The 24,973-nt window shown below is 37.2% G+C and overlaps 1 non-coding gene across 1 annotated transcript; it reads right to left on the bottom strand.

Moving 5' to 3' along the window:
* Nucleotides 1–3,380: 3,380 nt before the first annotated feature.
* Nucleotides 3,381–3,488, bottom strand: LOC148580746 (small nucleolar RNA R71). The gene has a single exon (XR_015899118.1). It is a non-coding gene; the product is annotated as a small nucleolar RNA R71 (small nucleolar RNA).
* Nucleotides 3,489–24,973: the final 21,485 nt, after the last annotated feature.

Below are 24,973 nucleotides of genomic sequence, written 5' to 3'. Positions count from 1 at the left end.
GAGCTCTGCTGTTCCTCAAAGATTAATGCAAAGTACTACTGTTTTCTATTCAATTCTTCTTATTTCGCTTCTAAGATATCCATTCGCACCCAAGAACGTGATGAAGGTGATGATTATGTGTGACGCTCATCATCCTTCTCCCTTATGAACGCGTGCCTGACAAACACTTCCGTTCTACATGAATTAAGCTAGAATGAATATCTCTTAGATCTCCTAACCAGAATCTTCATGGCGTAAGCTAGAATGATGGTGGCATTCAAGAGAATCCGGAAGGTCTAAACCTTGTCTGTGGTATTCCGAGTAGGATTCAATGATTGAATGACTGTGACGAGCTCCTAACTCGCGATTGCAGGGCGTTAGTGACAGACGCAAAAGGATAGTAAATCCTATTCCAGCATGATCGAGAACCGATAGATGAATAGCTGTGCCGTGACAGGGTGCGTGAGCATATTATTCACTGAGAGGATAAGATGAAGCCATTGACAAGGGTGATACCTCCAGACGATTAGCCGTGCCGTGACAGGGCATTGGATCATTTTCCCGAGAGATGACCGAAAGTAGCCATTGACAGTGGTGATGTATCACATAAAGCCAGCCATGGAAATGAGTAAGACTGATTGGATGAAGATAGCAGAAAAGCAGAGGTTCAGAGGAACGAAAAGCATCTCCATTCACTTATCTGAAATTCCTACCAATGAATTACATAAGTATCTCTATCCCTATTTTATTATATAATATTCGAAAACACCATTATCACTTTATATCTGCCTGACTGAGATTTACAAGGTGACCATAGCTTGCTTCATACCAACAATCTCCGTGGGATTCGACCCTTACTCACGTAAGGTATTACTTGGACGACCCAGTGCACTTGCTGGTTAGTTGTATCGAAGTTGTGACAATCATGAATTAAGATCAGAGCACCAAGCTTTGGAGCCATTACCAGGATTTGTTCGAGCCTGGAGATCACAATTTCGTGCACCAAGTTTTTGGCACCGTTGCCGGGGATTGTTCGAGTTTGGACAACTGACGGTTCATCTTGTTGCTCAGATTAGGTAATTTTCTTTTTGTTTTCTTTTCAAAAATTTTTCAAAAATATTTCAAAATTTTCTCACTTGTTTTCGAAAAAAAAAATGTTTTCAAAAATATCATTTTTCTTCAGAATTTTTAAGAATGAATTCTAGTGTTTCATGAAGCATGTTGAAGCCTATCTGGCTGTAAAGCCATACCCAAACTACTTTGGGATTGGCATTCAACTAATCACTCCAGTCCATGTAATTATATGCTAAAGCTTGGCTGGCTATTAAGCCATGCTTGACCCTTTGATTGGAGCTTTAAGACTAACATGGCAAGATTCCTGGAATTCATATTAAAAATTTTGAAATCCTTATTTTTATTTTTCACAATAATTTTCGAAAAAAAAATAATAAATAAAAATACAAAAAAATTAGAAAATCATAAAAATCAAAAATATTTTTTGTGTTTCTTGTTTGAGTCTTGAGTCATATCATAAGTTTGGTGTCACTTGCATATGCATCTAGCATTTTTCGAAAATTTTATGCATTCATAGTGTTCTTCATGATCTTCAAGTTGTTCTTGGTAAGTCTTCTTGTTTGATCTTGATGATTTTTTGTTTTGTGTTGTATAGTGTTTTTCATATGCATTCTTGAATTCTTAGTGCGTAAGCATTAAAAAATTCTAAGTTTGGTGTCTTGCATGTTTTCTTTGCATCAAAAATTTTTCAAAAATATGTTCTTGATGTTCATCTTGACATTCAAAGTGTTCTTGGTGTTCATCTTGACACTCATATCATTCATGCATGCATTCATTGTTTTGATCTAAAAATTTCATGCATTGCATCATTTTTCTTGTTTTTCCCTTGCATCATAAAAATTCAAAAATAAAAAAAATATCTCTCCCTTTTTCTCTCATCAAATTCGAAAATTTGAGTTGACTTTTTTAAAAATTTTTAAAAATCAAGTTTTTTCTTATGAGTCAAATCAAATTTTCAATTTGAAAATCTTATCTTTTTCAAAATCTTTTTCAAAATTCAAAATCTTTTTCAAAATTCATGATTATTTTCGAAAATTCCAAAAAAATAATTTTCAAAAACCTTTTTCTTATTTTATATCATAATTTTCGAAAATAACATAATCAATTAAAGTTTTGATTCAAAAATTTGAAGTTTGTTACTTGCTTGTTAAGAAAGATTCAAACTTTAAGTTCTAGAATCATATCTTGTGATTTCTTATGAATCAAGTCATTAATTGTGATTTTAAAAATCAAATCTTTTTCAAAAACTAATTTCTATCATATCTTTTCAAAAAAATATCTTCTTGTCTTATCTTTTTCAAAATTTGATTTCAAAATATCTTCTCTAACTTCCCAACTTCTTATCTTTTCAAATTTGTTTCAACTAACTAACTAACTTTTTGTTTGTTTCTTAACTTTTTTCAAAACTACCTAACTAACTCTCTCTCTCTAATTTTCGAAAATATCTTCCCTCTTTTTCAAAAATTTCTTTTTTATTAACTAATTATTTTTATTTTATATATAAAAAAAAATTTCGAAAAAAATACTAACCTTTTTCAAAAACTATTTTCAAAAATCACTAACTCTTTTTCAAAAATTGTTTTCGAAAATTCACTTCCCCCTCTCATCTTCTTCTATTTGTTTATTGATATACTAACATCTTTCCTTCAACTCTCCAAAAATCCAAACCCCCTCTCTCTCTGAGTTCAGATTTTCTTCCCTTCTTTTCTTCTACTAACACAAGGATCCCTATACTGTGGTATAAAGGATCCATATTATTATTACTATTTTTTCTGTGCCATCTTCTTTGTCATATGAGCAGGAGCAAGGACAAGAACATTCTTGTTAAAGCAGATCCAGAACCTGAAAGGACTCTGAAGAAAAAATTAAGAGAAGCTAAAATACAACAATCCAGAGATAACCTTTCAGAAATTTTCGAACAGGAAAAGGAGATGGCAGCCGAAAATAATAATAATATAAGGAAGATGCTTGGTGCCTTCACTGCACCTAATTCCAATTTACATGGAAGAAGCATCTCCATTCCTGCCATTGGAGCAAACAACTTTGAGCTGAAACCTCAATTAGTTTCTCTGATGCAGCAGAACTGCAAGTTTCATGGACTTCCATCTGAAGATCCCTTTCAGTTCTTAACTGAATTCTTGCAGATATGTGATACTGTTAAGACTAATGGAGTAGATCCTGAAGTCTACAGGCTCATGCTTTTCCCTTTTGCTGTAAGAGACAGAGCTAGATTATGGTTGGATTCTCAACCCAAAGACAGCCTGAACTCTTGGGATAAGCTGGTCACGGCTTTCTTAGCCAAGTACTTTCCTCCTCAAAAGCTGAGCAAGCTTAGAGCTGATGTTCAAACCTTCAGACAGAAAGAAAGTGAATCCCTCTATGAAGCTTGGGAAAGATACAAACAGTTGATAAAAAAGTGTCCTTCTGACATGCTTTCAGAATGGACCATCCTGGATATATTCTATGATGGTTTATCTGAGCTATCAAAGATGTCACTGGACACTTCTGCAGGTGGATCCATTCACCTAAAGAAAACGCCTGCAGAAGCTCAAGAACTCATTGACATGGTTGCTAATAACCAGTTCATGTACACTTCTGAAAGGAATCCTGTGAGTAATGGGACGCCTATGAAGAAGGGAGTTCTTGAAGTTGATACTCTGAATGCCATATTGGCTCAGAATAAAATATTGACTCAGCAAGTCAATATGATCTCTCAGAGTCTGCATGGAATGCAAGCTGCATCCAACAGTACTCAAGAGGCATCTTCTGAAGAAGAAGCTTATGATCCTGAGAACCCTGCAATAGCAGAGGTAAATTACTTAGGTGAACCTTATGGAAACACCTATAATTCAACATGGAGAAATCATCCAAATTTCTCATGGAAGGATCAAAAGCCCCAACAAGGCTTTAATAATGGTGGAAGAAACAGGTTTAACAATAATAAACCTTTTCCATCATCCACTCAGCAACAAACAGAGAACACTGAACAAAATGCTTCTAATTTAGCAAATCTAGTCTCTGATCTATCCAAGGCCACTGTAAGTTTCATGAATGAAACAAGATCTTCCATTAGAAATTTGGAAGCACAAGTGGACCAGCTGAGTAAAAGGATCACTGAAATCCCTCCTAATACTCTCCCAAGCAATACAGAAGAGAATCCAAAAGGAGAGTGCAAGGCCATTGACATAAGCGCCATGGCCGAACCTGTGAGGAGAGGAGAGGACGTGAATCCCAAGGAGGAAGACCTCCTGGGACGTCCAGTGGTCAATAAGGAGCTTCTCTCTGAGGAACCAAAGGACTCTGGGGCCCATCTAGAGACCATAGAGATCCCATTGAACCTCCTTATGCCCTTCATGAGCTCTGATGAGTATTCCTCTTCTGAAGAGAATGAGGATGTTACTGAAGAGCAAACTGCCAAGTTTCTTGGTGCAATCATGAAGCTAAATGCCAAATTATTTGGCATTGATACTTGGGAAGTTGAACCTCCCTTGTTCATCAATGAACTAAGTGATCTGGATCAACTGACATTGCCTCAGAAGAGACAGGATCCTGGAAAGTTCATAATACCCTGTACCATAGGCACCATGATCTTTAAGGCTCTGTGTGACCTTGGTTCAGGAATAAACCTCATGCCCCTCTCTGTAATAGAGAAACTGGGAATCTATGGGGTGCAAGCTGCTAAAATCTCATTAGAGATGGCAGACAGCTCAAGAAAACAGGCTTATGGACAAGTAGAGGACGTGTTAGTAAAGGTTGAAGGCCTTTACATCCCTGCTGATTTCATAGTCCTGGATATTGGAAAGGAAGAGGATGAATCCATCATCCTAGGAAGACCTTTCCTGGCCACAACAAGAGCTGTGATTGATGTTGACAGAGGTGAAATATTCCTTCAATGGAATGAGAACTCCCTTGTATTTAAAACTCAAGGATCTCCCTCTGCAACCATGGAGAGGAAGCAGAAAAAGCTTCTCTCCAAGCAGAGTCAACCAGAGCCCCCACAGTCAAACTCTAAGTTTGGTGTTGGGAGGCCACAACCAAACTCTAAGTTTGGTGTTGAACTCCCATATCCAAACTCTAAGTTTGGTGTTGGAGAGTCTCAACAAAGCTCTGCACATCTGTGAGGCTCCATGAGAGCCCACTGTCAAGCTATTGACATTAAAGAAGCGCTTATTGGGAGGCAACCCAATGTTTATTTATCTAACTATATTTTTCTTAGTTATGTGTCTTTATAGGTTCATGATCATGAGGAGTCACAAAATAAATATAAAAATTGAAAACGGAATCAAAAATAGCAGAAGAAAAATCACACCCTGGAGGAGCATCTGTCTGGCGTTCAAACGCCAGAACAGAGCATGGTTCTGGCGCTGAACGCCCAGAATGGGAGCATCCTAGCGCTGAACACCCAGAACAAGCATGGTTCTGGCGTTCAACGCCAGAAATGGCAGCAAAGGGGCGTTGAACGCCCAAAATGGGCACCAACCTGGCGCTGAACGCCCAGAGTTGTGTGCAAGGGCATTTTACATGCCTAAATTGGTGCAGGGATGTAAATGCCTTGACACCTCAGGATCTGTGGCCCCCACAGGATCCCCACCTACCTCATCATCTCTCTTTCCATTCATGATCATCCTTTCTTTTTTTTCATTTACCACTCACATCCATACACCCACTACCTTCAAAAATTCAACATCTCTCTCCCACCCAATCCCACCCATATGGCCGAATACACACTCCCATCCATCTCCTCCATATCTTCTTCTTATTCTTCTATTCTTTCTTCTTTTGCTTGAGGGCGAGCAATATTCTAAGTTTGATGTGGTAAAAGCATAGCTTTTTATGCTTTTTTGTTTTTTTCCATAACCATTGATGGCACCTAAGGCCAGAGAAACCTCTAGAAAGAGGAAAGGGAAGACAAAAGCTTCCATCAAGGGTCTATAGCTCAGTGGTAGAACATTTGACTGCAAATCAAGAGATCCCTGAGATACCTCAAGGGATACATTTTCTTCCACACAATTATTGAAAGCAACTAAGGGTGGAACATCAAGAGCACTCCATCATCCTTCATGAAATCAGAGAAGATCTAAAAGCACTGAAGGAGGAGCAACAAAGGCAAGGAAGAGACATAGAAGAGCTCAAGGACATCATTGATTCCTCAAGAAGGAAATGCCACCATCACTAAGGTGGATTCATTCCTTGTTCTTAATTCTTCTGCTTTTCGTTTTCTATGTTATGTGCTTATCTATGTTTGTGTCTTCATTACATGATCATTAGTAGTTAGTAACTTTGTCTTAAAGTTATAAATGTCCTATGAATCCATCACCTCTCTTAAATGAAAAATGTTTTAATTCAAAAGAACAAGAAGTACATGAGTTTCGAATTTATCCTTGAACTTAGTTTAATTATATTGATGTGGTGACAATGCTTCTTGTTTTCTGAATGTATGCTTGAACAGTGCATATGTCTTTTGAAGTTGTTGTTTAAGAATGTTAAATATGTTGGCTCTTGAAAGAATGATGACTAGGAGACATGTTATTTGATAATCTGAAAAATCATAAAAATGATTCTTGAAGCAAGAAAAAGCAGCAAAGAACAAAGCTTGCAGAAAAAAAAAAAAATAGGTGAAAAAAAATAGAAAGAAAAAGAAAAAGCAAGCAGAAAAAGCCAAAGCTCTTAAAACCAAGAGGCAAGATCAAAAAGCCAATAACCCTTAAAACCAAAAGGCAAGGGCAATTAAAAAGGATCCCAAGGCTTTGAGCATCAGTGGATAGGAGGGCCTAAAGGAATAAAATCCTGGTCTAAGCGGCTAAACCAAGCTGTCCCTAACCATGTGCTTGTGGCGTGTAGGTGTCAAGTGAAAACTTGAGACTGAGCGGTTAAATTCAAGGTCCAAAGCAAAAAAAGAGTGTGCTTAAGAACCCTGGACACCTCTAATTGGGGACTTTAGCAAAGCTGAGTCACAATCTGAAAAGGTTCACCCAATTATACGTCTGTGGCATTTATGTATCCGGTGGTAATACTGGAAAACAAAATGCTTAGGGCCACGGCCAAGACTCATAAAGAAGCTGTGTTCAAGAATCATCATACTGAACTAAGAGAGTCAATAACACTATTCGAAATCTGAAGTTCCTATAGATGCCAATCATTCTGAACCTCAATGAATAAAGTGAGATGCCAAAACTATTCAAGAGGCAAAAAGCTATAAGTCCCGCTCATACGATTGAAGCTCTGTTTCATTGATAGTTTGGAATTTATAGTATATTCTATTCTTTTTATCCTCTTTTGATTTTCAGTTGCTTGGGGACAAGCAACAATTTAAGTTTGGTGTTGTGATGAGCGGATAATTTATACGCTTTTTGACATTGTTTTTAGTATGTTTTTAGTAGGATATAGTTACTTTTAGGGATGTTTTTAATAGATTTTGTGTTAAATTCACATTTCTGGACGTTACTATGAGTTTGTATGTTTTTCTGTGATTTCAGGTATTTTCTGGCTGAAATTGAGGGACTTGAGCAGAAATCAGATTCAGAGATTGAAAAAGGACTGCTGATGCTGTTGGATTCTGACCTCCCTGCACTCAAAGTGGATTTTCTGTAGCTACAGAACTCGAAATGGCGCGCTTCCAATTGCGTTGGAAAGTAGACATCCAGGGCTTTCCAGAAATATATAATAGTCCATACTTTGGCCAAGAATTGACGACGTAAACTGGCGTTCAACGCCAGATTTCTACCCAAATCTGGCGTCCAGCGCCAGAAAAGGATCCAAAACCAGAGTTGAACGCCCAAATTGGCACAAAAACTGGCGTTCAACTCCACAAATGGCCTCTGCACGTGGAACACTTAAGCTCAGCCCAAACACACATCAAGTGGACCCCGGAAGTGGATTTATACATCAAATACTTACTCATGTAAACCCTAGTAGCTAGTTTATTATAAATAGGACCTCTTACTATTGTATTAGGCATCTTTGGTTTACCTTATGATCCTTTGATCACGTTTTAGGGGGCTGGCCATCTCGGCCATGCCTGGACCTTCACTTATGTATTTTTAACGGTAGAGTTTCTACACTCCATAGATTAAGGTGTGGAGCTCTGCTGTTCCTCAAAGATTAATGCAAAGTACAACTGTTTTCTATTCAATTCTTCTTATTTCGCTTCTAAGATATCCATTCGCACCCAAGAACGTGATGAAGGTGATGATTATGTGTGACGCTCATCATCCTTCTCCCTTATGAACGCGTGCCTGACAAACACTTCCGTTCTACATGAATTAAGCTAGAATGAATATCTCTTAGATCTCCTAACCAGAATCTTCGTGGCGTAAGCTAGAATGAAGGCGGCATTCAAGAGAATCCGGAAGGTCTAAACCTTGTCTGTGGTATTCCGAGTAGGATTCAATGATTGAATGACTGTGACGAGCTCCTAACTCGCGATTGCAGGGCGTTAGTGACAGACGCAAAAGGATAGTAAATCCTATTCCAGCATGTTCGAGAACCGACAGATGAATAGCCGTGCCGTGACAGGGTGCGTGAGCATATTATTCACTGAGAGGATAAGATGAAGCCATTGACAAGGGTGATGCCTCCAGACGATTAGCCGTGCCGTGACAGGGCATTGGATCATTTTCCCGAGAGATGACCGAAAGTAGCCATTGACAGTGGTGATGTATCACATAAAGCCAGCCATGGAAAGGAGTAAGACTGATTGGATGAAGATAGCAGAAAAGCAGAGGTTCAGAGGAACGAAAAGCATCTCCATTCGCTTATCTGAAATTCCTACCAATGAATTACATAAGTATCTCTATCCCTATTTTATTATATAATATTCGAAAACACCATTATCACTTTATATCTGCCTGACTGAGATTTACAAGGTGACCATAGCTTGCTTCATACCAACAATCTCCGTGGGATTCGACCCTTACTCACGTAAGGTATTACTTGGACGACCCAGTGCACTTGCTGGTTAGTTGTATCGAAGTTGTGACAATCATGAATTAAGATCAGAGCACCAAGCTTTGGAGCCATTACCAGGATTTGTTCGAGCCTGGAGATCACAATTTCGTGCACCATCCCTATTAAAAACATTGACAATTGGAGGTGGTTCTTAGAATTACGTCATCAAGATTTGGGAGATTACAAGCAAAAGAAGTGGTATTTTATATCAAATATGCAGAAGGTATATAATTAATTGTTGAATTCTTCATACTCGTTGGTTTGCCTCTGTTATTATTGGAGTACTGTTTAATTATTCATGTCCTTGTTATTCATAGATTATGTTAATAATGCTTTGTTATTATGGAATTACTGTTTAATTATTGGACTACTGTTATTATGATCTGTTGTTATTAAAATGTTGTTTAGATTTTGGCTGCTATTTAATTATTCATTTCTTTGTTATTTATTATGGAATTGTTGTTATTATGGACTTTGTGTTGTTAGTATGAACTGCTTATAGATATTGAACAATGTAATGTTCATAGAGATTAGAACTAATTTGATAAGTATATGTGATTGAGTAGGGACCAATTTGATGTCACTTATAAAATTTGGGGACCAATTTGATGTCACTTATGTAAGTTTAGAGATTATTCTGATTTTCGATAACAAACTTATTGACTACTATTTTTATTGAATCAGGGCCTCATCCATGTAGTAATGATGTATTCCCAAATGTCCATTACAGATTCTGTGTTGGGCATTTATGGAGGAACTTCAATAAGCATTGGAAGGATCTCGAGCTTAGAGGCCTACTATAGGAGTGTGTAAGGTTTACTACCCAAGAAAGATTTCTTGAAGGGATGAAAAAGATTAAGAGGGTTAATAAAAATGCTTGGAATTATTTGAACAAGTAGTCTAGAGACTCTTAGAGTCGGACTTTCTTCAGTAATGCACCTAAAATAGATAACATATGCAATAATACTTATGAAGTCTTTAACTCTAAGATCAAAGAAGCTAGAGCTAAGCCTATTATCACACTCTTGGAAGAAGTCAGGATGTATGCTATGAGGTTTATAGCCAGAAGCAAAGTCAAGCTTAATTCGAATATTGGAATTCTACCTTCAATACAGCGTAGCAAACTAGAAAAGTTAAGGAAGGAATAAAAAAAATGGGTCCGTATATGGTCTGGTGACACAAGCTATGTGAAATTAGAAGTTCACAGCTAGCCAACCAACATGGTTGTGCACATGTGATTTTTGAAAATTGAGTGGTAATATTTTTTTTCATTTTTATTGATTATTGTTATTGTATCCCTTTTTACTGCCCGATATTGTTGGTTTATTATTTTTTTTGTTGTTATCTTTCTTCTGTTTAGGAATGACATGTGTACACGCTTGTGCTGTATTGGCAAGGACTGGCAAAAGTTCAAATGAATTCTGTCACAAGTGATTGACTATGGAAGCATATAATGACATATATGCCTTCTATATAAATCCACTTCCAGGTCAAGCACTATGAAAAAGTCATCATATAATAGACCACAAGCACCAAAATTCAAAAAAAAGCCAGGGCCAATTAAGAAAAGAAAGAAAAAAGAATGCTAATGAGGAGCCAAGTGGGAGCAAAAAGCAAAAGACCAAGATGAAAAGAATTTATAAAAAAGGTAGTTATCGTTATTGCGGTAAAGCAGGACACACCAAACGAAGTTGTGGAAAGAGAGTTGCTAATGAAGAAGCATCTACTGCAGCTGCTGCAGAGGCTACTACTGCTACTGGTGATGAAGATCAAGCCAATAATTCTGCTCTAGTTTATGCTGTAAATGGTGGTGAAGGCACCCTATTCCACAGCCCCAGACTGAAATCTAGCTTGAACTTAGTCAACTTATCTTGTTAGAAATGGATGACTTTCAACAGGTTCACAATATTAAAATGATATTGATTTTTTTAAATAAATATTCTTATCAATTTTTTACTAATCATTTTTTATGTTTCTGCTCATAGGTTTCATCTACTCCTATTAGGCCAATGAAACTCCTTCCAAAGAAAGTTATCCAAAGGCACAAAATCAATTTCAGGAAACACCCAACCTACAACCATCCACCCAACCAACCAGCAATTCATTATCAAGCACCCACCTGCTGTCACCTTACCAGCTAGCACTCCACGAGCAAGAAATAATCCACCTAATCCTATGCAAGGTATAACATAGGGAACCACTTCAAGGCTTGTAAATTTCTTGAAGTTTGTTCCCACTCCTGAATTTAAGACACTCATAACCAAAAAAAGATGACTTAGATTATTATGTATATGGAACAATTAGTGTCTTTGTCCGTCTATTTTGTTCGAATTTTTTGATTTCAATGCTTTCTTAATTAGGATCCTATAACTTTATAAGGCCTTAATTATGGTAACTTTGATATCATGGATGAACAATGTTTTTTGGTGAACAATGTTTTGGCGGTGTCTTTTTATATTATGGAGATGAATTATAATTGAAATGAATAAATTATTATTTGATATTGTTTCTCTAGTTCTAAAATATGCAAACACAGTTGTGTCAAACACTTTAATTTATATTTCTTTTAAACAAAAAATAGGTACAAAGTACAAGAGCAACATATACATATAACATGTCATTTGTTTTTTACAAAATACAACTGGTCAAATTATCTATCCAACTTTAAGAAAATAACAGCTGCTATAATCAACAGTATACATACAAACACTAAAGTCTCACCAATTTTTAGAACCATAACTTCATACTCTAAATTTCAAGTTTTCAACCAATTTTCATTTTTCATTCTTAATTGTCAATTGAAGGACTTGTTCTACCCTTATATGTTATCACATCTTCTTTTTGAATTTTATCTGCCTACAAAAACATACCACACCACCTCTTACCTATAGTCTACATCCAAATTCAACAAATATTGAAAGTGAATGAGCCAATTTTATACCTAGAAAGACAGCAAATAAAAAAAATTACTTACATTGTATTTTGGACAACCGAAAAAGGGCCTCCCTCAGTTAGTATCTGTCCTTGACCATCGCAGCACTGGTCTCAACCTGCATCCACACCAATTTAACAAACACGGGTCTTTGTTTCTAGTCATTTTTCTAGCAATGCTTCCATTAGAGCGTGGGTTGTTTGAGCTCTCAGTTACGTTGCTCGCGCTAGCCATAATTGTGTAGCTTTGGAGATGGAGAAGAGAAGAGAAGAGAAAAGAAAAGAGAAGGTACTGAGTAATCTTTAAATTTGGGGATTAGAATTTTTAACTTTGATTTAGGGATCAAATTACACCAAAAAAATTTACTAATCCACATCAGTTAACTGTTTGGCTCCAGCTAACGTGTCACAGAAGAGTCCAGATTAGCTTTCCAGTGGCATCAGATGGACAGAATATACCTAAAGAACGATTCTAAGTTCTAGAGTACAACTTTAAAGACAAAAACGAGTAATTATTAACTTTAGAGACTATTTTTAATTTGAAAAAAGTTTGGTAACAAAAAAATTTCGGCCATAATTAGCCAAAATTTTCTATAATATACTTCATTTACATCATTTAATAACAGTTTTATTTTTTAGCCTACTCTCTTATCATTCTACTTATCATTCCACTTATCATATTCTTATCAACTCCACTTATTAATAATATTAATTATAATATCATATCCCTTACTATTAGACATTCTTGTAATCAATACTGAATATTTCCTTTTATAATTTGATTTTATATTTAAGAATAAAATAAAAATGATTATATGACATTAATTGTCCTAAGACACCCGTAATAGCATATATAGTTCTTCTGGTATATAAAGATTAATAATAATAATAATAATAATTAATAACGATTATGATTTATCATTGTAATTGATTCTTGTTTTATTCTTTTGCCTAATAGAAATATGATAATATCACATAAATTCAATAATTATAATTGATTATTATCATACACGCTTTTTTATTTTATTATTATTATCATTATCGTTTTTTATTGTAATTAATTTTCTATTTTTGTTAAGTCATTTATCATCATTCAATGGAGAGATACAAAATCTGCTACCCTAATATGATTTTGTTTCCGTTAATTCAATTATTTTCATTCAAAATTCACAACTCTAATGCCATTGCAAGCACAATTAGAATAGGTCAAGGAATTTTATAAGAAATCATCTTTATCATTATAATATAGTATGGCATTTGAATTCGACTTTAATACGGTACCTATGGTAGAAAGTGTTGAAGAATTTGAACAACAGATGGACTCACCCGACAAGGTTATTGCCAGTCAATCAATTTTCGAGAATATGAAAAACTACACTAGCTTTGATAAGGTATGATAATAAATTGTTTTATTTTTTTTTGTGTTTTTATATGCATTTATAATTATATTGTACTAACTAAGTTCATACACATAATATTCATACGTTTATATACATAACATCCATAATTACATGCAACTAACATCTATAAATTAAATTCATGTTTATTAGATATTACATCCATACACATATCATTTTCTAGTTATTGCATAAGTAACTATAAAATTAACATAGATGTTTTTAAATTTTATCATAATTGAATTTAAAAAATACCAAATTCTTAAATTAATTTATTTAATTGATAAATTTACTCATAACATCCATAGATTCATACACATAACATGCATTATTTCATGTTAATAACATCCATAATTTGTACTCATAATATTCATAATTTCATACCTATATGATGTCTATAATTAATAAATTTTTATAATTAATATTATCAAATTTTAAACTATACGTCTTATTGTATTTTTTAAATTATCTCATATGTGCACTAATAGGTCATGATTTTAATTATTTTAATATTTTTATTTAATATTCATATGTATGCTTATTTATTGATTTTAATATAACGAGTTAATAATTATTTTTAAAAATTTATTTTTTAATTTTGTTTATATTTTATGTTTTATTTTTTAATAGTCTATATGTAAAATATAAGTTGTATAGTAGAAGTTGTTAAAATTTTTTAATTTAATTTTTATAATTTTTGCAGAGAATTCATTACAAGAAAATAGAGTTATTTTAACACTTTATTTTTTAACACCATAATTAAATGTTAAAATTAATATATATTTTTGACAAATATCACAAATGTCAAATTTTATATGTTTTCTTGAAGAATAATTTAACCGTAGAAAATTACTCCTCAATTTTGATACTCATTTGTTTTCAATTTACTCCACTATTTTTCTTTTTTTTTGGGCTCTGTTAATTTTGACATCACACTACTCTCAGTTTAGGATTATACTACTCATTCTTTATCTTCAAAATCTCAATTTATTCTTTAGTTTCAAGATATCATTTCATTCTTTGTTAAAATTTTTTGTTGAAAATATTTTATAGTCAATAAGTGTCAAAATAAATAGTATTTTTGACAATTAATAAGTATCACAGAAAATATGTTCTCAAAATTTTCTAACAAATTATTTTTGACAGCCAATATTTATCAAAATAAGATTTAAATTTTTTTCCAATCACTTATATGTTAAAAATACTATTTTTGATAAAATTTTTATTAACATATTTTCATAGTTAAAATAGTGTCAAAATTTATTTTTTTGACAAATTTTAATTTTTTTTACACATTATAATCTTCAAAAATAATCTATATTGTTGTAGTGATTATTGCATTTTAATGGATAATAATATGATTGAGAGATGTTAGGAATTTGATTTGGGAAAACTGAAATTGATTTTGGAAAGAACATTAATGACTCCAAACATGCAGTAAAATAATAGGTGATAAAAATAATAAGTGATAAGGAAGTATATATCACTTACTTATCAAGATAATAAAAATTTTTATCTGACATTTTTATATTGTAATTATTTTTTAGTTACCTAGCATCACCCTTTAAATTTTGAGTGTAACTTCAAAGTCACTTTAAAATTTAACATAAAAATACACCCTTTAATTTTAGTTTCATTTATTAGTTAAATGTATATATCTTCGTTGAAGCCATTAATAACATCGTGTAGCTAATATATTTCGTGTGAGCACATCCTTCATAGTGGATAAATTAAAGTTAATTAAACGAAAACTGATTGATAAATTATTGTCACATTATACACAAGGGACAAGAATGATTAAGAGATATATTTAAAGAAAAAGCACTTTAAGCAGATGAAAAGAGTATCAATAATTGGATTAGCTTTGACCAGATGTGTTGACCACAATAATGCAAAGTTTTTTTTTGATATTATCCACTTCCATTAATTTGAATAAATATGTAATATATGGCACGCAATCTGTTGTTAGGATTATTATTCCTGGTCTTCTTCTTGATCACCTCCTTCTAGCTCGTTATTTAGAATTCTTCCCTTCTTTTTCCTTTCCTCCAATTATTTTGGGATCAATAATATTTTTTCTTTTTTCACTATCTTAATTGCTGAGGCATGCATTGGGCCACCATATATGCGCTTGTCATTCGCTATAAGACTAAATTACACGTCTTCTCTATGCGATTGATACCAAAATTGTTATATGGATAAAAATAAAATAAAATAAAATAAAAAGTAAATCAATATAAAGAAAAGGGAAAAGCTAAGGAACCTGTATCTTGTGAATTTCTTCAATGGTTTACTTACATATCGCCATTAACCAATTGTAAATTAGTTACTTGTTACCACAATTTTTTTGGTTACGTTTTTAACTTGGGAGAAGTTCCGATCGAGGAGCCAAAGTAGCTAAATTTTCACACAAGATAACGAGATATTCACGTTGCAGTGATGAATCCCAACGCAACAATAAATTTACATGCAAAATCAGAATTATTAAAAAGTTTATTTGAAAATTAAAGGGACAGTTTCATTTACAATTTTAAAACACCATTTGGATATTATGTTGGGACATAAATATAAAGACAGTTGAAAAGATGCAAAAGACATTATTATTAGCAGAAATACAAAATAATCATGTTTTTATGTTGTTTGATAATCATGCACAAATAAGACATAAAAAATATGTAAAAAAACAGTTTTGCCTCATCTTCTTCCTTTCAAGATCACCAATAATCCACAAGACCGATATCATCGTCACTGGCTAAACCCACTGAAAATCATAAACCATAAACTAGAAATTAAAACAATATAATGATAGACCAAAGCTTTGACCCTTCCAACAATATAATGATAGCACAAATCAATAAGCCTTGCTTGTGTATGTCTATTGGTTTCAAAAGGTGATGAAAGTTGATGGGTGGTGCCTGGTTGCGCGTGTACGCAAAACCCACACTATTTTGTACAACAGCAGCAGTACCAGTAAGTGCACTGGGTCGTCCAAGTAATACCTGAGCGAGTCAGGGTTGATCCCACGAGGATTATGGCTTGAAGCAAGCTTATGGTTGTCTTGCAGGTCTTAATCAGGCGAAATCAGAAGGTTTTATGTTGGATAGGAATAGATGAGAAGATTAGATTGAGAGTTGGAGTTGCTTGGTCTTTTTGAAGTAACTCTAGTACTATTGTCTTCCTTGCTTGTAAATGATCTTCTTCTATGGCAGCCTGTAAGTGATCAAAGCCACGCCAATGGTCCTTGATCTCCTCTGCTACAGGTTGAACACAACCATGGTCAGTGGTCGTGATATTCAATTTGACGAAAGGTGAAGCGCAAAGCAGTCCATTCTCTTGGCGATCCTACTCAACTCCACAGACAAGGTAGAATATTTCAGATCAGAGAACGCTGCTTCTTGGATCTAGCCTATACCACGGAGACCTTAATCTCCCCAGAGATCGGCTGAACCGGTGTCTCAAGAAGTCCCCAACAAAATTGTGGATTAACCGTCTAAGAGATGTATAAACATAGCTATTGGTTCGTGCTTTCCCACCAAGTATTCACACGAACCCAAGTAGACGTGGGTGTTTGTCAAGCACGTTCGTCTTAATGTGATGAACAGAGCCAATTTGTCAGATCGTCCTGTTCATCACGATGAAGATCGGAATATAATCTTAGAGATAGATTAGACACGGATCGAAGAAGAAGAAATAGTACTTTAATTAATTCATAGGACTCAGCAAGGCTCCTCCCCTCAACCTAGGTGGTTTAGAAACTCATACTAAAGATAAAAATAATGGAGAAAACGAAAATGGAGCTCTCCTAAATTGGAGAGTCCGTCAAAGATTCTGATTTACATGAACATAATCCCTTTAAATACTAAACAGATGACTAGTCAGGATAAAACCGTTTATTTAGTGCTAAAATCCACTTCTGAGGCCCACTTGGTGAGTGTTTGGGTTGAGCTTTAATGAGATCCACGTGCTATGAGGCTCCTTGGGCGTGGAATGCCAGCTATGTAAGACCCGGTTAATTAACAGCTAATTAACCCATAAATGAGAATTTATTCTAGAAAGCCAAAAATGTTATTTTTATGGCTTAATATGATAGAGGAGATTAAGACGAGAATTTCGGTACCAATTTTATAGAAATCGGACCAAGATTGGACTGAACGGGCCAAACCGGGCCAACCGGATCCAAAGTGGGCCCTTGGCCCAACATAACTAAACTCTAAAACATTTATTTCAGCACTCTCTCTCTTCACTTATCACTCAAACACGCTAAAATGGAGTAAGGGAGGGGAAGAACACTCTCTCAAGTTCTATCTCTCACTTGATCTTCAAACCACCATAACTTTTGATCTAGAGCTCCGATTGCCGCACTGTTTGTGGCCACGTATTCACCGCGGAGAGCTCTACAAAACCCATACAATCAATCTTGAGGTAAGCCACGTTTTGCTCTTCGAATTTCCAGCCTTGATTTCGAGTTTCATGAGCAAAAATGTTGAGATTTTGGGCTCTTTGATGTTATAGGACCCAACTCTCTTGAAGGAGAAGGTTAATCTTGTCTCCTTGGACCTTAGGTGTGGTATGATTATCAACTCTAGTGTAAATTGTTGTTCTATAATGTTTGGGTATTGAGATGTTGTGTATGGATATGATGATTGTGGCTTAGGTTGTGTATATGTGAATATTGGAGCTTGATTGGTGATTTTGGAAAGCTTGGAAGAGGGTTTTGTTTGATAAAATCTGTTCTTGGAGGTGTTGATACCTTGAGTGCTTGTGGACAAGTGGTTTGGAAGTGCTCCGATTGAGCGTGGGAAATCGGCTAAGGTATGGTTTCGGTTTTCCGTATCTAATATGTAATGTGGTAGGAAATACTTAGGCTAGAGGCCCTAAGATAGGCATTGAATGGTTGATGTTGTTAAATGGTTGAGATATATGATGTGATCATATATGTGACTATGAATATTGATGCCTTGATTGTGTGATATATGAGAAAATGCATGTTGTGATATATGCTTGATGAATGATTAAGGTTGAATTGGTGGGTGGTACCATGTTGATGGTGAGTATGATGTTGATTATGTATAATGATGGTTGATTGAAAATAGTATTATTGGAAATTGGGATGAGGGAGGATGTATGACATGACATTGTGTTTGTCCTTTAGCCATTTGATTGAGAAGTGTTAAAATGGTTGTATGGTGGTTTTGAAAATTTTGGTAAAGTGTCAATGTGTGAGTTGAGGATGGCTTGTTGTTGATTTTGGTACATTTTGAATGATTTCAAAGAAAAGGGTTGAAATTGGCATGTTTTGATTGATTTTGAAAAGAGTTGAAAGTGGCTTGTTTTGAAAATGGCACTTTGTGGTTTTGTATGAAAATATGATTTTTTAGGCATACTTTGACGGGACATAACCTGGACTACGGATCTCTGATTTGTGCCAAATCTGTTTAGAAATGAAATTGGATCCGGAATGTCCATGCCGTTCGAAGAACGGGCGAAAAATGAGTTAAAATGAGAGAGTTATGACCGTCGGAAGATTGGGGGTTGAATCTGTGAATTCTGCAGCTTTTAACATAGAAAAGTTTTAGCAGAATAACCCTCCGCGCGTAGGCGCACTTGGCGCGTGCGTGCCATTCTTCCAGGAAGCACCATCCACGCGTGCGCGTGGTGTGCGCGGGCGCGTCGATGCGCTGCGCCATATGCCCAGCTATTTTCCAGAGAGTTGTTCCAGAATTGTGCCAGTTTTGTGCCTGGGCGCAAGAGCACCCACGCGTACGCGTGGCTGACGCTTGCGCGCCATTTGGATATTTTTCAACCCGCGCGTTCGCGCGTATGACGCTTGCGCGTCGATGAGTTTTTGGCCATCCGCGCGTGCGCGAGGAGTGCGCGTACGCGTGGCCCTGTTTTCATCCCAAAGTTGATTTTTGAGTTTTAAAAGCCAAATTTCATACTTCTAAACCTCCGATCTCACTACTTATATCTTAAACCATTATGATATGCCTATCATGAGGAAAAGGGCTAGTGAATGTGGTAACTTGCGAGTGAAGCAAGGGAAAAATGAATGATCAATGAGGATCAAAGATGATTATGTGAGATGCGGAGAATGGCGGTGGAAGTGCTTGTTGTGCCATGGGCCGAAGGGCCGTAATTGTTAATGAACTGGCTGGTTATGGATTTAACCGTAAGCCGGATGGCTAGATTATTGTCGTGTTATGGCGGAGCCATGATTATGGCTAAGTATAAATGCATATATGCTGTTGAATGAATTGTGAATGTTTGCACTTCCACAATCGGAGATGAGGGTTTCCCTGGGAGGAAGCAGTGGCTAGCCACCACGTGCTCCAGGTTGAGACTCGAAGCTCTTTTGATCCTATGTCGTAAGTGTGGCCGGGCACTGTGAAAGGCCCGGATGAGCTCGCCCCCGTAAATATTCACCAGTGAGGGTGATGGATATGGATCATGATTATGATCAAGTTTATGATGAGTATAACTCGAGTTGGGGATGCGCGACAGAGGGACAGTCCAATAGTTAGCTACCAGGACTTGTCGGGTTGGCTCTATAACCGACAGATGATATCATCAGCTACTAGGGACAGGCATGCATCATAAGCATATTACATGAATTGTTTGAGATTGCCTAATTGACTGCATATTACTTGCTAATTGTCTAAATGCCTTATCTGTTCCTATTTGTAAATCTCTTGTCTGATATAACTGTGTTTGCTATATTATACTCCTGCTGGTGGTTGGGAGGTCTGAAGGAATTGGAAAGGGAAGTATTAGTTAGACTGAAGAATCTTTAGTCAGTTGCCACTTACGGTTTAGTTTGTTTATAAGCTTTGATATTATCTGGAGGAAGTTCTAGGATTGCCTTCGGCTTTCCTCTATTATTATGTATTATATATGTGGAAGCTGTTACCGTGCTGGGGACCTCTGGTTCTCACCTATGTGGATTTTGTGGTTTTCAGATGCAGGACGCGAGGCTTCTCGTTGAGGCATGCTGGAGACTTCTGGATTAGCGAAGATCCTTTGTTCTCGGGACTCTGTTTTGGGTTATATAACTTGTTTAGATACTTTTATCTCTATTAAATAATACAAACTGTGATGACTCCTCTTATAGGAGGTTTTGGAGGATAGGTTTCTGTATTTGTATCCCTTTGGGTTTTCCTTGGGGTTTTCCTTATTTTATTATATGTATATATTGCTATGCTCGGACCGGTTATCTTCGCAGCCGGATTTTGAGTATTGATATTCCTATTTTTGACACTCTTTATATATATGATCTCGCGTTCGCTTATCCTTTACTCATTACGTTATCGATCGGAGTGTAGCGCTTTCGAGTTACGGTTTTTTTGTTTACCCCTTTTTCTATAAAGGCTCCTAGTTATAATCTATCATTCATACTACTATACGTACTAAATTTTTATTTTAGAGGTCGTAATACCTTGCCATCTCTGAATTATGACTTAAGCATAAGACTCTGTATGGTAGGGTGTTACATTATGGTATCAGAGCAGTTCGTTCCTGTAGAGCCTGAGGAATTGACTGACTATGCTTCTGTGCATTCTCTGTGTGTGTGTTATGTGCTATTAGTATATCTACTTGATATAGTTGGCATAAACGTTCATGAGCATGCATTTGGGACTTTGAAGCACTAGACTTCCGATATTGAGAGTGATCAACTTAATATCGATTGTTTGGTGTGTATAGGAACCAGATGGTGCCTCGTGGACGCGGTAGAGGCCGTGGGAGAGGTCATACGAATGCTCGTGCGCCAGGGATTAACCCTAATGACCCGGTGAACTTTATGACTGTGTTGGAGAACATGGCTGCTGCTATGCAAGCCATTACTTTGGCTATTGGCCAACAGATGAACAACCATGGTAATGACGGAGGTGGAGTTCAGGGCCCGATGACACTGGCGAACTTTTTGAAGGTTAATCCCCCGAAGTTCAAGGGAACTACTAGCCTGACTGAGGCCGATACATGGTTTCAGGCTATGGAACGAGCACTGCAAGCGCAGGTGGTACCTGAAGGGCAGCGTGTAGAGTTCGCTACCTATTTGCTCACTGGTGAAGCGTCGCATTGGTGGCAGGGTATCCGACGCCTCCTGCAGCAGGGTGATGATTATATCACCTGGGACGTCTTCCAAGAGGAATTCTATAAGAAGTACTTTCCGACTTCTGCCAGGACAGCCAAGGAGCTTGAATTGTTGCAGCTGAAGCAGGGTACTATGTCCGTATCTGAGTATACTGACAAGTTTGAGGAGCTGTTCAGATTCTCTCGTATGTGTCAAGGGACTCCGGTGGAATATGAGGAATGGAAGTGTGTTAAGTACGAAGGAGGACTCCGGAGCGATATTTTCAGTTCAGTGGGACCAATGGAGATTAGGACTTTCTCCGAATTGGTGAACAAGTGTAGGGTTGCTGAGGAGTGTGTGAAGAGGGCAACCACTGAGAAAGGGAGTCACAAAGGATCATTTCCACAAAACCGAGGGAAGAGCTTTGCACCTAGAGGTCCACCTTTCAAAAAGGGAGGTTCTTTTAGGAGGCCCAACAACAACTACTCCCAAGGGAAAAGGCTTGGGAAGCAGCCTCAGAATGATCAAGCTTGTACTAGATGTGGGAGTCACCATCCAGGAGCACCATGCAAGGCCGGATGGGGTTTGTGCTGCAATTGTGGAAAGGCGGGGCACAAAGCCGCCAGTTGTCCGGAGAAGCAGAAACAAGGTGCTGGGAAAGCACAATAGACTGGTCGGGTGTTCACCACCTCAGCTGTGGGTGCAGAGGGATCTGAGACACTCATTCGAGGTAACTGTGAAATGGTTGGTCAAACTTTAAACGCTTTATTTGATTCGGGAGTATCACATTCATTCATTGCATTTAAGAAAGCCCATGAGTTAGGATTGAAGATCGTAACCTTAGGTTATGACTTAAAAGTGTATAATGCTACCCAAGAAGCCATGGTAACTAGGCTAGGATGCTCGAAAGTTTCGTTTAGGTTCAAGCAGCGTGATTTTGTCCATAATTTAATCTGCTTACCGATGATCGGTCTTGACCTTATCTTGGGATTGGACTGGTTATTCGAGAACCATGTCCTGCTTGATTGTTCTACAAAGTCGGTGTACTTTATGCCGAAAGATACAGAAGGGCCGGTCGTGGTGAATAAATATTACTTGAATTCGATGATGGTGAATTGTTCTGGATTCGAATGTCAGGGTATCCTGTTGTTAACCGCTGGTGTTTCGGGTGATGATCAAAGGTTAGATCAGATTCCGGTAGTGTGTGAGTTTCCGGAAGTGTTTCCTGATGATATTGAGGAATTTCCACCTAACCGAGAGGTCGAGTTTGCTATTGAATTGGTACCTGGGACGGGACCAATCTCAAGTGCTCCTTATAGGATGTCACCGTTAGAGATGGCCGAGCTAAAGTCTCAGTTAGAGGAATTGTTGGGTAAGAACTTTATCCGACCAAGTGTTTCCCCGTGGGGTGCTCCAGTGTTACTGGTAAAGAAGAAAGATGGAAGTATGCGACTCTGTGTGGATTACAGGCAGCTGAACAAGGTCACCATAAAGAATAAGTACCCATTGCCGAGGATTGATGATCTCATGGATCAGTTACAAGGAGCTGGGGTTTTCTCTAAGATCGATTTGTGATCCGGTTATCACCAGATAAGGGTGAGGGATGAGGATATTCCTAAGACCGCTTTCAAGACTCGTTATGGTCATTACGAGTATACTGTAATGTCTTTTGGGTTGACAAACGCTCCTGAAGTGTTTATGGATTACATGAATAGAGTGTTCCGTCCGTTTTTGGATAAATTCGTTGTTGTCTTCATTGACGACATACTAATTTACTCCAAGACTGAAGAAAAGCATGCGGAAAACTTGAGGACCGTGTTGCAAATTCTAAAGGAGAAGAAACTCTATGCAAAACTGTCTAAGTGTGAGTTTTGGAAGGATGAGGTGAAGTTTTTGGGTCACGTGGTGAGTAAGAAGGGAATAGCCGTAGATCCAACCAAGGTAGAAGCTGTGATGGATTGGAGGCAACCAACCACAGTAATTGAGATAAGGAGTTTTCTGGGTCTAGCTGGCTATTACCGAAGGTTCATCAAGGGCTTTTCGCAATTAGCCTTGTCGTTGACAAAGTTAACTCGCAAAGACATTCCGTTTGTTTGGACTCTTGAGTGCGAGGAGAGCTTTCAGGCATTGAAGAAAAAGTTGACCACTGCATCTGTGTTGGTGTTACCTGAGCCGAACGAACCATTCAAGGTGTACTGTGATGCCTCACTAAAGGGTCTAGGATGCGTGCTGATGTAGCATCATAATGTGGTGGCGTATGCCTCACGACAGTTGAGACCTCAGGAAGTTAGTTACCCTACGCACGATTTGGAACTCGCTGCGGTTGTGTTTGCCTTGAAGGTGTGGAGGCATTATCTCTATGGGGTTAAGTTCCAAGTCTTCTCCGATCACAAGAGCTTGAAATATCTCTTTGATCAGAAAGAGCTTAATATGAGGCAAAGGAGGTGGATGGAATTATTGAAAGACTACGACTTTGAGTTGAATTACCATCCGGGAAAGGCAAATGTAGTGGCGGATGCGTTAAGTCGGAAGTCGTTATATGCGGCTTGGATGATGCTTCAAGAGGAGAAGTTGCTCAAGGGATTCGAGAGTCTAAAAATTGGTGTTCGAGAAGTATCCGGAACCTTGTGTTTGAGCCGATTAGAAATCTCGAGTGACTTTAAGTCCGAACTCCTAAAGGCTCATGAAAATGATGAAGCGTTATGGAAGGTTGCAAGGAAAACAGTGGAGAGTGTCGGAAGAAAAAGATGGGTTATGGAGATTCAAGGGTAGGATCATTGTGCCGGATGTTGGTACTTTGAGGCAAGATATCTTAAAGGAGGCACACAAAAGTGGATTCTCCATTCACCCGGGAAGTACTAAGATGTACCATGATTTAAAGGCGATGTTTTGGTGGCCGGGTATGAAGAATGATGTGGTAGAATATGTTTCAAAGTGCTTAACTTGTCAAAAGGTAAATATTGAACATCAAAGACCTTCCGGGATGTTGCAACCTTTAGAGGTTCCGCAATGGAAATGGGAAAGTATTGCAATGGACTTTGTGTCAGGATTGCCAAGGACTAGGACTGGTTTTGATGCTATCTGGGTGATTGTGGACCGACTGACGAAGTCAGCTCACTTTTTGCCCATTCGGATGACTTACACCTTTGAGGAGCTAGCACGGTTATACATAAAGGAGATTGTGAGACTCCATGGTGTACCTGCTACTATAATCTCTGATAGAGATCCTCGTTTCACTTCGAGGTTCTGGGGTGCATTTCAGAAAGCTTTTGGAACCCGATTAAGCTTGAGTACGGCGTACCATCCTCAAACAGATGGTCAATCCGAGAGGACGATCCAAACCCTAGAGGATATGTTGAGAGCTTGTGTTTTGGACCAACCGGCGAGTTGGGATTGGTATATGCCGTTAGTGGAGTTTGCATACAATAATAGTTACCATGCGAGCATCGGAATGGCTCCGTATGAGGCCTTGTATGGGAGGAAATGTCAATCTCCGCTATGTTGGTATGAAGCTGGAGAGAAGGGCTTGTTGGGGCCGGAAATGATAGCTGAGACCACTGAACAAGTTAAGAAAATC

Source organism: Arachis ipaensis, chromosome B10 (genome assembly GCF_059453495.1).
Source record: "Arachis ipaensis isolate K30076 ecotype BB chromosome B10, ASM5945349v1, whole genome shotgun sequence".
In the NCBI taxonomy this organism is placed as follows: domain Eukaryota; kingdom Viridiplantae; phylum Streptophyta; class Magnoliopsida; order Fabales; family Fabaceae; genus Arachis; species Arachis ipaensis.
The sequence above is the reverse complement of the archived record's forward strand: the minus strand, read 5'-3'. Positions and strand labels throughout refer to the sequence as shown.